The 14,515-nt window shown below is 41.0% G+C and overlaps 1 protein-coding gene across 2 annotated transcripts in view; it reads left to right on the top strand.

Annotated features, from left to right (window-relative positions):
• Positions 1-14,515, top strand: part of PDIA6 (protein disulfide isomerase family A member 6) — a 53,512-nt gene that overhangs the window by 14,968 nt on the left and 24,029 nt on the right. The gene's annotated exons all lie outside the window — the stretch shown is intronic.

Consider the following 14,515-nt stretch of genomic DNA (forward strand, 5'->3'; position numbering starts at 1 on the left):
TGGTTAATAATGGCTCTAACTGAGCTTGTGATGTGCTTGTGGCTCTCCCCCCCCCCCCCCCTACTCAAACCCCAGGCGTAACAAAGCAGTACCCTTGCAGCAGGGTACACTGCAAGGATTAAATGCTTAAAGCCCCATACACACGATAAGAATTTCGGCCGGGAAATTTCGTCCGACGACCGATCTGCCGATTTTCGGCTTGTTAGTATGGTGCTTCCGACAACCGACTCCGACTTTTCGGCCGAAAAAATTCTGGTGTGCAGGCTATATAATTTTTGTCGACCGTCAACACCCGTCCTTTTTTTTTTTTTTCCTCTCATTAGTACAGATTTAGACGGGGAAAAATCTTATGAGCAAGACTAGGCATGCTCAGATGAAAGAACACATACAAAGGATCCAACACATGACATCACTTCTAAAATAGAATTCTGTCTTGCGGGAAAATTCGTGTGCAGTCTAGAGCACATTCCAACCAACAGACACCACTCTGGACAAAAGACGGATGACCGGTCGGCGGAAATTGCGTGTGTACGAGGCTTAAGTCTAGGGGTTGTAGACCAGGCTGTGTTACTTACCTGGTTCCCTCAATCTATGTGACTGGTTCACTACAGCCCCTACAATAAGCTGCTCCTGGTGCAGTCCCATTCCTGCCTCCACCACATACAATACAAGGAAAAATAGCCTGCACTGTAGATGATGATGATGATGATGAGCTGCCTTTAGATTGAAATTTTGAGCAGAGCTTCAGAGCTTTCCTGCTGGAGCATGGAGTTAGGTAGGTAATATAGCCTCTTGCTGTGCCCCCTGGTTTTAACAAGCATTTAACCCATGCAGTTTGGGGCTTCCCAACACGTAAGTTTTTTGTTTGGTGGGGTTTTTTTTTCTCAGGATTCGCAAAGTGTTCAATTGCCTGATAGTTAGTGTTTTTTTTTTTTTTTTTTTTTTTTTTTTTTTTTTACATCTCAGAGCTTCTGTGGGGATTATCCCTGAAGTTTTTAGGTGTTCCTATTGTCTTGTGCGCTACAACTTCTCAAGTGCAATTGAACATGATTGGGAATTTTCTGGAGCTCCCAATTCAAATAATATAATCTCAAATGTATTTTTTACTCTATCTGGAGTACTTAAAAAGGGTATGTCCCATGCATTAACCCATTTTAACCTCACCCTCTCCTCCACTAGACTACATCCTTCTTGAAAGAGAAAAAGCTTTTATTTCTCCCTAAGATCTCAACAGGCTTCAGAAATTCTTGAAAGGGCAGTTGCAGGCAGTTTCTTATCGCCATAAGCACACCCCAGAACTACATCTTCCAAGGGTTCTTTCCCTGTACAATATTTTTGAGCAGGCTCTAGGGAAACGAGACAGAAGCTCTGGGAAAGAAATCTATGTATACGTGTGTACATGTGGGGAGATGGGCAGAGTTCTATAGTTTAGCATGTAGGGCTTGCAGCACTTATTGTGATTTCAGTGTGACAGAGACTGTAGATCTGGACCCCACTAGAGTTCTGATGGTATGCTGTGATATGTGGTATCAAGCTGTCAGTGGGAGATCCTTTATGTCCTGTAAGTTGCGAGGTGGTGCCTCCATGGATCAGATTTGTGTCTTCTACAACATCCCACAAATGCTCAGTTGGCTTTAGATCTGGAGAATTTGGAAGCCAAGTCAATATCTCAAACTCATTGGGGGTTGCATTACTACAACTGGAAAGTGTGAAATCTGGTGCATGGAAACCGATCAGCTTCCAGATTTATTTTTTCTGAAGCTTAATTGAACAAGCTGAAGTTAGAAGCGGATTGACCACCATGCACAGCTGCACCAGATTTTCCACTCTCCAGTTTTAGTAAATCAATCCGATTTGTGTTCTTCGGACAATTCTTGAATTCATCGGATCAGGTCACCTTCTTCCATTGCTTTTTGGTCCAGTTCTGATGCTTGCATGTCCATTGGAGTGTGGGGTAGGGTTGGTTTCTCAAGCCAAAAGGGTGGGACTTTTACGGGCAAGTGAAAGATACACAGTTGTATAAAATAAATGGTTGCAGTTTATTGCAAATACAATTGTATATTCAATAAAATATATTTTAAAAGACATTTGTGGTGATGTGAGGTGTTTGGGTTACAGACCCAAGGTGCATAGAAGAATGCTAGGTTTGGAAAAAATTTCCGTGACAGTGGTGCAGTATGTGTGACTTTATTTTTGATGAAAGAGACTCTGTTTCTCCAGGCTGGATTGCTTGGATGTTTCACAGAGAATTCATCAAAACGTTGACCCGACGCGTTTCGGCTAACAGAGTAGCCTTTGTCAAGGGTTTTGTGTCACCAAGTCTGTAGAGATAGTGACGGATTTTCATTATCATTTGTATATATCATAATATTTTCATATAGTTGGTTACATAATGTCGGTGAGGAAAAACACTGAAAGTACATACGTTTGACCTGTTTTGGTGATATTTATTCAAGTCTTAGAAGATCCGCAGCGAGAATCAATTGTGAGCAACCTGCAGGTATGGTGAGTGGTAAATATCAGAAGATACTGAATAAAAAGATTTTTGAAAAGTCTAACATTATTGGTGGTGGCATAGACTTACTAGATATTGGTTGGATGATCTGTTTATGCCTGGATTGGCAGATGAAATTTTCTCCCCCCCCCCCCCTCCCCCCTTCATTTCCACATGACCTCCAAACTTTTTTGCTCTCCAAGGTACAATGAGCCCTTTTTCCTTTCTTTTTCCTTCTGCTGTTAAAACTTATAATACTTGATTATATAAATAAATACATACTCTGCATTATTTATTGTATATTTACATCTTCTCGATATATTTGATATAACTTATTGACCTCTGATGGAAATTTTTCAATCATGAAGAACGCACCCGGCACGGAAAGCCCCTGGGCAAGCCAGGGGTTAAACTAGGCACCTCGGAATATAGCACCTTCCGTAAGACCCCCCCCCTCCCAGGATCTTGGTTCCTTCCTCCCGTGTCGGCGGCCAATAATGTGCGACTAGTCTCCCGATGCGCACGCACCCCACAGGCGCATGCGCACAACAGGGAATGACGTCAGTCGCACAAGAAGCTCGGTACGTGCGGCTCACAGTGCGCACGCGCGACAGGCTTTAAAAAGGCCGGGGAATCAGCGTCTCCTCACATCACCCTCACACCGAGGGAAATGAGGAGACAGAGCGGACGCAACCTGCAGCGAACCCCCAAACAATTGTAAGTGTTACCTTTCATTGCTACAATCACCACTCCCTAATAAAAGCACTATACTTGGCTCCATTTGCCTGTGTCTTTTTCGGAGTTCTAACCAAAACCAGTCACATGTAATTCCAGCATCTAGATACCTGCATAGAACCCAAATATACAGAGTGGACATTGAGGACGGCTGCACCTGTGCACCGAAAAAATAACTTTTAAGTTATCCTGAACCGTGAACTTGCAACATACTTTGTAAGTAGTGGAAGACTTATCTTTTTTTACACACCTTCTCCAAACATTTGGGATACCAACACTATGTATATATTATACACCTACAGATTGGCCACCACACAAGAACGTCCAGATATATATCTTTATATATATATATATTGTTTGCCGCCAATTTCATCTGCCAATCCAGGCATAAACAGATCATCCAACCAATATCTAGTAAGTCTATGCCACCACCAATAATGTTAGACTTTTCAAAAATCTTTTTATTCAGTATCTTCTGATATTTACCACTCGCCATACCTGCAGGTTGCTCACAATTGATTCTCGCTGCGGATCTTCTAAGACTTGAATAAATATCACCAAAACAGGTCAAACGTATGTACTTTCAGTGTTTTTCCGCACCGACATTATGTAACCAACTATATGAAAATATTATGATATATACAAATGATAATTAAATCCGTCACTATCTCTACAGACTTGGTGACACAAAACCCTTGACAAAGGCTACTCTGTTAGCCGAAACGCGTCGGGTCAACGTTTTGATGAATTCTCTGTGAAACATCCAAGCAATCCAGCCTGGAGAAACAGAGTCTCTTTCATCAAAAATAAAGTCACACATACTGCACCACTGTCACGGAAATTCTTTTTCCAAACCTAGCATTCTTCTATGCACCTTGGGTCTGTAACCCAAACACCTCACATCACCACAAATGTCTTTTAAAATATCTCTTTTATTGAATATACAATTGTATTTGCAATAAACTGCAACCATTTATTTTATACAACTGTGTATCTTTCACTTGCCCGTAAAAGTCCCACCCTTTTGGCTTGAGAAACCAACCCTACCCCACACTAGACTCTAAGGGACGGAGGCAAAACACAACTATAAACTCTCCAGAGATCAACCCAAAAAACCTCTGCATGTCCATTGGAAGCACTTTTTGCTGTGGACACAGGTCAGCATGGACACTCTTGACCAATCTGCAGCCATGCAACCCTATACCTGACAAATTATGATGCACTGTGTGTTTGACACTTTTTTGTCAGAACAAGCATTAAGTTTTCAGCAACTTGAGCTACAGTAGCTCTTCTGTTGAATAGGACTACACAGGCCAGTATTTGTTCCCCGCATACACCATTGATCCTTTGCCGTCCATGATCCGCCTGGGTGTAACTGGTTCACTGGCTTTTTTTTTTTTTTTTTTTTTTCCCCTTGGACTACTTTAGGTTGGTCCTGACCACTGCAAACTGGAATTTTGGAGTTGCTTTGACAGTCGTCTAGCCATTACAATTTGACCTTTGTCCAAGTTGCTCAAAACCGTATGCTTGCCTATTTTTCGAGCATTCAACACCATCAATTGTTAGGGACAACATGTTCACTTGCTGCGTGAAATATCCCACCCACTTTCATGTAATTGTAATCCGATAATTGTTATTCACTTAACCTGTCAGTGGTCATAATGTTAGGGCTGATCTTGAATGAAGTCCATTTGCCAAGGAAAATTTAGTATCCTGGTCTTCAAGGACACAGTAGTGACCTAGCGGCTGCTGAGTAGCACTACAATGCAGATCAGAAGACTTCAAGCACCTGACACACCATGCTTAAAGAAAAAATCGCCACCCACTCGATTGTTTAATTCTTTAGAACTCCCCATTTCACAAGTAGCTTAGTTTTTTTTTTTTTTTTTTATTCCGGTGACTGTTGCTTTACTCATGCTTGGAAAACTTTGTAAAGGTATGTAAAAAGGCTTTACAGTGCAAAACCTAGAGCTTAAATATTAGCTATCTATATCTGACTAGTCCTTTTTTAAAAGCTGATTTCCAAGCAAGCTACAGCTATGAGAGGTGTTTACCTTCCAAAGGATTAGTATTTCTTTCCATCCAGTACTCACATTTTACACAGCACTACCACACAACAGCGTGAGATTAGTGACCATACTTTTCTGTACTACTTTCAAGCCATACAGTTTGGGAATCCCCTTACCCCAATCCTATGACTGGACAGCAAAGGAGTATCAGCTCCATTTCACTGCTGGCTCCTTCTGCCAGTATGTCCTACTCGGCACATATTCCCTGCAGCCCATCTGACTGACCCTTGACACAGTATTAAAGGCAAACATTTTATTGCAGTTTACCAATCCTTAGATTTGATTGCTGCATTCATTTTCCTCTTTTTTAGGCTTGTGTTCTCCTTTTTAATCTGGTAATCCAGCCAGCAAGTCTGTTTTTTTTCACAGCCTAAACAAGCAGAATGGATCGGTTTACATGGATGAGACAAACCATTTCCCCCTGGCGGGTGATTAAAATAAGATTTTATTTTATTCATGTAAAGCCTTTATCCTCAAATGGAGAAAAAGGCTGTAACTGATTATAAAGTGTGAGATGGAGTTTGGCTTACATTGTTAGTGGTTCTAAATCTGCTAATACATTTAAAAGAGAATTAAGCCCCGTACACACGTACCGATGGTCGGCATACAAATGTTCCTCTTTTCTCCCCGGGATGTCGGTGTCTGCTGAAAAGTGCAAAGACAGCACAAGGACAGCACAAGAATTTTGTCCGCCGACTGCAGAAGTGATGTCATGTAATGGTTAACTTTCCCTGTGTTTTCTATTTTCTGAGCATGCCCAGTCTTGCAAATCTGCGGTCTGTCGGCCGAATTGTGTACTGACAGGCGAACAATCGTCCGTTCTGGTGTCGGCATACAAAAATTTTCATGTTTGCAAGAAAGACTTTTGTCCGCGGATTGTGCGCAGACATCTGTCGGAGGCACCATACTAACACGCGTACAATCGGCAGATCCTTCGTCCACCGACGTTTGTATGCCGACGATCGGTACGTGTGTACGGGCCTTAAGACTTTATAAAAAAAAAAAAAAAAACCTTTTTATATTCACCTAGATCAAGGGTCTCCAAACTTTCTAAACAAAGGGCCAGTTTACTGTCCTTCAGATTTTAGGGGGGACAGACTTGGTTGTAGCAAATTGGGGGAAGAAATTGTCCTGATGTCAGTGGGAGTAAACCATACATCTTTGGTATTAGGGGCAGGAATAGCGCCCTGTTAGTGGTAGGAATTTTGCCCAATCCTTGGATTTAGTGGGAGGAATGGTGTACCATCATTGGTGTCAGTGGGAGGAATAGCGACCCATCATTTGTATCAATGGAAGTAATAGTGCCCCATTGGTTGTGTCAATGGGCGAAATAGTGCCTGCTGTTGATGTCACCACCAGGAATTATGCCCCACTGTTGATGTCAGTGGAAGAAATGGTGTCTTGTATCAGCGGTAGGAAAAGTAACGCAAGGGCCAGATAAAGGTGAGTAAAGGGCCGCAGATTGGAGACCACCTACCTATGTGGGTGCTGCATCTATCTGATGCTTCATCTGTCCCCTGCTGGCTCTGCAGTGAGAACAGAGCGATCAAAGACTGCTGATATACCCCCCCCCCCCCATACTGGGAGTGCTGCTGTATGCTGTGCCTCATATGCTCATTCCTCCAGAGTTCTTTTGCTAATGCAGGAGGTGTTACTGGCCAGATCATTTGAGGAAAACTGAGGGGGGAAAAAAAGCCAAAAAAAAAAAAAGAAAACCGATGCAGCCATCACATCTATGTTTGCTAAACTGCAATATAGTGCATTTTATGTTTTGGGTTTCATGCTGTCCACCCCTAACTTAAACCAACACAAATTCAATAAATTACACTAACTATGTTGAAACAAATGTAGAGTTTGTTTCAAGTCTTTCTGGAGTTTCACTGAAGTGAGGCTGGTTTTCAAATATGTGATAACCTGCAGCAAGAAGCTTTTTTGCCAGGACAAAATAATTCATGTACTTCATAGTGTAATGTGAATAATATACTGTCAGCTATTTTCATTTTACAATTTTATAACCGTAACATTTTATCAAATGTTTTCTTATAGTAATATTTTTTTACTGTGGCCGGTTTTCATGTGTACATTTTTATACAAAGTTTGTCTCTTGTATAGTACAGGACACAGGCTTTGATATTCATAGATCCTGGGTTACACACTACTACCTTCAGGTGACTTGACACTGGCAAGCTTTTGAGGGGACTCTCCCTGGCCACCTCCCCTATATCTCTACCCCACTTTGTGAGGCCTCAAGGTGATGGACCTCTTCTCTCAAGAAATCACTGTTAGCTTATCTTGCTTATTTTATATTTGGGTCTAATCAACTCTTCACTGTCTTCTTCTAATAGCACAATGTAAGCAGTGCATCCACATCAGTGTAACCTCAGTAAATTCTTGGGAGCCATATCTGGACCCTATGCTGTTAGAATGGCCTATAATGTTGCTTTGGGCACCATATCCTGCATGGGCGCTCACCTTGGCTCTTGGTGGTGCAATTTGTGTAGTTAGCTGCACAGTACTATTACAGGTCCAGGGCCATGGCCTATCCATACGGAACCCAGGCCCTGCAGACTACTCTGGGAGTATACCCACCACGATGAGTGAAGCTTGGACCATGTATAACATTTTAATTCTGTGGTAAAAGATCTTTGCAGTGGTATAGTGGAAACTTATGAATGTAGACACTTCTCACATAGTGCCTTTTTTATACTGCTTTTGCACTCAAAATAAAATCCCTGAAGTAGGCTTATTGGGGATGATTGAAATAAAATCCCTAGAGGAAGAATATACAGATTTACAGTATATATGCAGTACTAATACCTGTTACAGTAACTATACTTTGATGTGGACTTGCCTTTATTTTTCCTACTGGGAAACCTGTACGGACAGAATTATGTACACTGCCATCGTTGACTTCTGTTTTTAAAAATAGTGGTTGCCTGTTTGTCTCCATAAACGAATGGCTTTAATGCTGACCTGGAAGTATGGCGATTGGTTCTCTGCTGACTCTGGATGATGCCCGATCGTATAAATCATGTTGCCTTTGCAGCACCTGTAATGTTGGCTGTGTACACATAAATCCTGGCTTCGGTCCCCGCTGCTAATGTTGCCTTTCAGTCCTTGACTGTCCAAATATCCATCATGATCACAATGCTTGTTCACCTGCTGCTTCTGCTTGTTAGTATGATGCTTCCGACAACCGACTCCGACTTTTCAGCCGAACAAAATCTGGTGTGCTTGCTATAAAATTTTTGTTGGCCGTCAACCGAATGGCCGATTTTTTTTTGTTTTGTTTTTTTTTTTTTTTTCCTTCAGTGAGTACAGATTTCGGCAGACAAAAATCTGATGAGCAAGACTGGGCATGCTCAGAGAAGAAAAAACACACGGAAAGTAAACCAGCACATGACATCACTTCTGAAGTTGGTTTTTGTTAGCCGATAAAATTTGTGTGCAGTCTAGAGCACATTTCAACCAACACAACAACACTGGACAAAAGACGGCCGATCGGTCGGCCGATAATCGTTGCGTGTGTACGAGGCTTTAGTAAATCTAAGAAGTAAAATGCATGCGGACTTCTGACCCCAAGAATGAGTTATGTAATTGGAACAGTGGGTTCCACAACTTTCGCACCTCTCATTCTGTTATTGGACAACCAACATCTACACCTTCCATGGTGGTTGGATTAAGGTGTTGGTGCTACCTGTATAGATATAAAAGCTGGAGTATTTTTCTGACCCTCATTAAAACTGAAGAAATGGCCTTCAGAAGTTACAAAATGTCATCAACATAGAACAAGCGCGGTTGACTGGGACTAACTACTATCAATGGCTACACTTGACAAGTCCAGTTGAATATAATTAATACTAACTACTTGAATATAACTACTTGCTATTCCATGACCTTGATCTGTGTTTCTCAACCTTTAGGCCTTGTGCACACAGGGCGTTTTTACAGCTGCTTTTTAAAAACGTCAGTCCCTTTTTTTTTTTTTTTTTTTTTTTTTTTTTTTTTTTTTTGCAGCTTAAAAACACCCCTCCATGATGTTCTATGGCCTCATGCACGCACGCACAGTCTTTAGGAGCTGTAAGTGGCATAAGCATTTTTAAGCTGTAAAGAAATCCAGGGCCACTGTTCTGGAACAGCAGCATCCAGCTGTAAAAATGCCTGACGCTGCAAAAGGTTGCTTAAAGCCGCATATAGCCAAGTCAGACATCATTAAGCTGTAGTAGTTGGATTTGAGGTTGGAAAATGGAAGAGGGCAGAGAGAGGCTGCTAAACGTGCATCAACGCCAATACAAAACTCTTCTAAAAGCACACTTTTACAGCTGCTTTTTCCTGGTGTCAGAACTGGCTTTGCAGCTCGTTTTTTTCAAACTCCCTGTGTGCATGAGGCCTTATTCAGTCAAGGAACCCTTTTAAATTCTGCACAATCTCAAGGCCTCGCATTTATAAAATGTAAACAATGAAACAGTTTTATAGAACCACACACGTAGGACACCCAACTTTAGAGGTTTTTTTTTTTTCTCTTTCTTTTTCTTCCAAAGCAAACACCTTTGCACACTGGTACTGATCTAGTATTCAAATATTTCCCTTCTCTTTCATTTAGCTAATGTGACCACAGTGCTGATGGAAAGGGGCAAACAAGGATGCTGTGGGCACCCCTTCTTCTAAACCAATAACAACATTGGTTGTTAGAACACCAGTGGCTAGAAGGTTTTAATGGTGCACAATGAAAACCTGTGGCTTTCTGTAACTAAAAAAAGGATGCTTGATCCACCCGCTGGCTTCTATACAGGTTGTGGGCAAATTTTAAGGCATTTTGCTAAGGCACCGTTGAAGAAACCTGAAGGCACCCTGGTTGAAAAAAGGCTGACCTGGATATATGAGAACTGTGTGTGTTGTGTGTGTTGTGTGTGTTGTGTGTGTTGTGTGTGTTGTGTGTGTTGTGTGTGCATATATACACACATATATACATACACACTACTTTTTTTTTTTTTTAAGGGGGGGCAGGGATTAGTGAAGAGGAAAACCCCTCTTAATCCACTTTCTAAAGGCGCTACAGCACGTTTGTCCTTTTCTGGGAGGGTGTTAAAGAATGTCCTCTCATGATCACACCTGCTGCAGCATGCTCTGTGATCGGTGTAAAGGGCCAATCACAGCAGCCCTTTACCATGTGATCAGCTGTGTCCAATCACAGCTGATCACAAAGTAAACACAAGCTGATTATTTCTTTCCTCATGCTGGCTGCGAGAGGAGAGGGCCTGTAACCGGCTTGTCTGAAGGGGACATCTACACTGATAATCAGGGGAAATATTTATCAGTGTAGCCTCATTAGTGCACTTTAGTGAAGGATAAAAATTGCCTGTTTTGCAAAATTTTATAACCAACAAATATTTTTGTTTCTTTAAAATTTTTGGTCTTTTTTTCATTTATTTAGTAAAAGATAAGAAACCCCAGTGGTGAATAAATACCACCAAAAGAAAAAGCTCTATTTGTGTGAAATAAAAAGATAAAAATTTCAAATGGAGTTACCGTTATTATATTGAAGAGCATAATACCTGTTCCACATTACTTTACTCATACATTATCTTATCATTGCTGCTATCTGTATTTCTCTTGCTAATAAACATTAAAACTTTTCTAAAAAAAATTAATTTTCATATGGGTTCAGTGTGGCATGACCGCACAATTGTCATTCAAATTGTGACAGCGTTGAAAGCTGAAAGTTTTGGTCTGGGCAGGAAGGGGGTGAAAGTGTTTCCTGGGTTTGACTGATTCCCAGTTGAAGTTTGCTCCCTCCATTTCCCCGCAGTCTCCTGGGGGACTATTCACAAAGCGCTTACACATGCGCAGTGTGTTGTGTGTGTGTGTGTGTGTGTGTGTGTGTGTGTACACACACACACGTATATAATTAATTTTTTTTCCTCTCCTTACTACTGCAATACAGGGCACTTTCACCACCTTCCTGCCCAGACCAGCTTTTAGCGCTGTCACACTTTGGGTACAGCGTTGCATGACTGAGAAATGATCATTCAAAGTGTGACAGTGCTGAGAGCTGGTCTGGGCAGGCAGGAGATGAAAGTGCCCTGTATTGAAGTAGTAAAAAAAGAAAAATGCAGCTTTACAGCTGGTTTCCTACTGCACATGTGTGTGTAAGTGCTTTGTGAATGGTTCCCCAGTCTTATGGAACCTGTGATGTGTCCCAGGAGACTCCGGGGGAAATTGAGGGAGCAAACTTCCAAGTGGGAATCAGTCAAACCCAGGTAACACATTCACCCCCCCCCCCCCCCTTCCTGCCTAGGCCAACAATTTCAGCATTCAACGCTGTCAAAATTTGAATGACAATTGTGCAGTCATGGTACACTGTACCCATATGACATTTTTATCTTTTTTTCACACAAATAGAGCTTTCTTTTGGTAGTATTTAATCACCACTTAGTTTTTTATTTTTTGCAAAATAAAAGTGAAAAAAGAGCGAAAATTTTGAAGGAAAAAAAACACTGTTTTAGTTTCCATATTATATAAAATTTTGCAAGTAAGTAATAGTTTCCATATTGTATAAAATTTAGCAAAATAAGTAATTTTTTTCATAATTTGGGCCAACATTTATACTGCTACATATCTTTGGTAAAAATAACAAAAATTTGTGGATATTATTTAGTCTGTGGGAAAGTTAGTCTACAAGCTATGGTGCCAATCATCAAAAATTGATCACACCTGATATACCGACGGCCTATCATTTCTTGAGGCCCTGAAATGTCAGGACAGTACAAATACCCCCCAAATTACCTCTTTTTCGAAAGTAGACATTCCAGGGTATTTAGTAAGAGGCATGGTGAGTTTTTTTGAAGTTGTAATTTTTTTTTTTTTTTTTTCCCACAAAATTGTCATAAGTTCTTTCTCACACACACAGTATATGCATACCTGCAATTACATCCCAAAATACATTCTGCTACTTCTCCTGAGTATGGCGATACCACATATGTGAGACTAAAGGCCCGTACACACGATACGAAAATTGGAAGTAAAATATCGTCCCAACGAACAATCTGCCGATTTTCGGATTGTTAGTATGGTGCTTTTGACAGCCGATTACGAATTTTCGGACGACAAACTTCATGTGCAGGCTATAAAATTTTTATCGTACGTCAACACAACGTCCGATTTTCATTTAATTAGTATCGTTTTCTTCCAAAAAAAATCGTAAGAGCAAAACTAGGCATGTTCAGAAAGAGAGAACACATACAAAGCAATTCAACACATGACATCACTTCTGAAGTAGAATTCTGTCGTACGGGAATTTTCGTATGAAAGTAACCTCTTCACTTTCCACATCAGACTAACATGCAACAAAAAACAGACGAAAGATTGTCCGATAATCTGATCGTGTGTACGAGGCTTTACACAGCCTGGCCACATACAGAGGCCCAACATGTAAGGAGCACCGTCAGGTTTCCTAGGAGCATAAATTACACATATAATTTCCTAATGACCTTACACACATTTGAAGACCCTGGAGCACCAGGACAATCAAATTACCCACAAAATGACCCCATTTTGGAAAGCAAACGCCCCCAACGTATATTCTATGAGGCATTATGAGTCTTTTGAACATGTCGTTTTTTTTTCCAAAAAAGATTATGGAAAATGTGAAAAGAAAACAGACTTTTTTTTTTTTTTTTTTTTTTTTTTTTTTTTTACACAAAGTTGTCAATTTATAAGCTGTTTCTAACACATAGCATGTACATAGCAAAAATAGCACTCCAAAATACATTCTGCTCCTGAGTTTGGCGATACCACATATGTGAGACTTTTACAGAGCCTGGCCACATACAGAGGCCCAACATCCAAGTAGCACCTTCAGGCGTTCTAGGAACATAAAGTACACATCTAATTGCATTATAACCTATCACACTTTTGAAGGCCCTGGAGCATCGGGACAATGGAATTACCCACAAAATGACCCTATTTTAGAAAGCGAACACCCCAACACTTTAATCTATGAGGCATTGGCTGCAGATAGGTACTCAGGTACTCTGTTGTGCTGCAGACAGGTACTTTTATGGGCTGGTGACAGGTCCTCTTTATTGGTGGGAATCAGTGTTTTTTGGTGTGCACTGTAAGTGATAACTAGCTGTTACCGCAATCTCCTCACACAGTATTGGTGTGTGAGGAGGAGAGCCCGGTAACAGCTATTTACCACGGCTTGTTTACATTCTGTGGCCGGTCACGTGGTAAGGAGCCAATTTCATTGGCTCTTTACCCTGATTGGGGATGGGCTGTGTCAGAGTGACACTCTCCATCCCCGAGTGCCGCTCTGTGCGCCCCTGGGGGGTGAACGAGCAGCGTGCACAAGGACAGTGCATGTGGCCGGCTGTCCAATCACAGCCGGTCACATGGTAAAAAGCTATTTTTATTGACTCTTCACACTGATTGGGGGTGGGAGGGAAGTGGTTAATTTTTTTTTTTATACATATATAGTTTAATAAATTTAAAAATAATGGGGAATACTTAGTGCAGTGCATCACTTGAGTCTTTTTTCTGCTCTCACTCTTTCTAGTAGACTGACATGACAAGCTTTGCTATAGAACAAAAGGTCAGAACATATAATAGTTTGCTACAGGAAACCTTTTAAAGTATAGATCTGAAGAGGTTGCATTTTCTCTTTCTGTTAACAAGACTTATTTTTTTTTTTTTTTATAAAACATAGCTAGATTGAAATAAAACACACGTGCCCATTGACATTTTGAAGAGCACATATCTTCCAGTCTCTCTCTCACTTAACAGAACTGGATTTAAATATAAAGGGTCACAGAAAACGTCTGTAAATGTCAGTTCTAAATGAGCCTGGCACCTTTTTATATTACACCTTTTTGTTACAGATGCTGTTTAAACACATCCTAAGAGTTTAACCAGAAAACAAAATAAATGAAAAAACCCTCAGAACTCCAAACCTCACACTTAAACTAGAAGGCTAAAAACTTGTATAAAATTTACTCCAGCTGGGGGTAAAGAAATCCTTCTTGGACCCCCTAGGGCAATCATACACTCCCCGGATCAACAATCCACAATGTTATGTCTTACAGTAATCGCTAGTAATATTTTGTGCATTCTGAAACACATCCAGAACCTTTTCCTTATGCAGAGGTTAAGTGCCGGTTCACATTGGCGCGATGCAGTAACCCTGGGAATCCACTTTGGGTTCCCGCATCGCCCCCGA

The sequence above is a fragment of the Pelophylax lessonae genome (assembly GCF_965119305.1).
Source record: "Pelophylax lessonae genome assembly, chromosome: 3".
NCBI classification, from domain to species: Eukaryota; Metazoa; Chordata; class Amphibia; order Anura; family Ranidae; genus Pelophylax; species Pelophylax lessonae.